Raw genomic sequence first — 301 nt, 5'->3', positions numbered from 1 at the left:
CCCAGGAGACACGAAGCACCACGGGCGATCATCCCCACACCGTAGCACTTCATAGTCTCAACACAACTACTAAGTATGAGCTCAGAATAACTCTCTCTAGACCTCTGTTCACACGTATGATATATTACTATTTTAATGCTTCCCTCGAAACCTCAAACATCATGCCTACAAAATGAAGATGCAAAATGGACAAAATCTGTAAAAGAAAAACCAACATCTCAAAACTGTTGATACCGAATCGCTGATTAACATTTAGCTTGGGATATGCTGAAAACCTTGGGTTGTTTTCCACCTGGTTATT

Source organism: Galeopterus variegatus, unplaced genomic scaffold (genome assembly GCF_000696425.1).
Source record: "Galeopterus variegatus unplaced genomic scaffold, G_variegatus-3.0.2 Scaffold11232, whole genome shotgun sequence".
Taxonomy (NCBI): domain Eukaryota; kingdom Metazoa; phylum Chordata; class Mammalia; order Dermoptera; family Cynocephalidae; genus Galeopterus; species Galeopterus variegatus.
The sequence above is the reverse complement of the archived record's forward strand: the minus strand, read 5'-3'. Positions refer to the sequence as shown.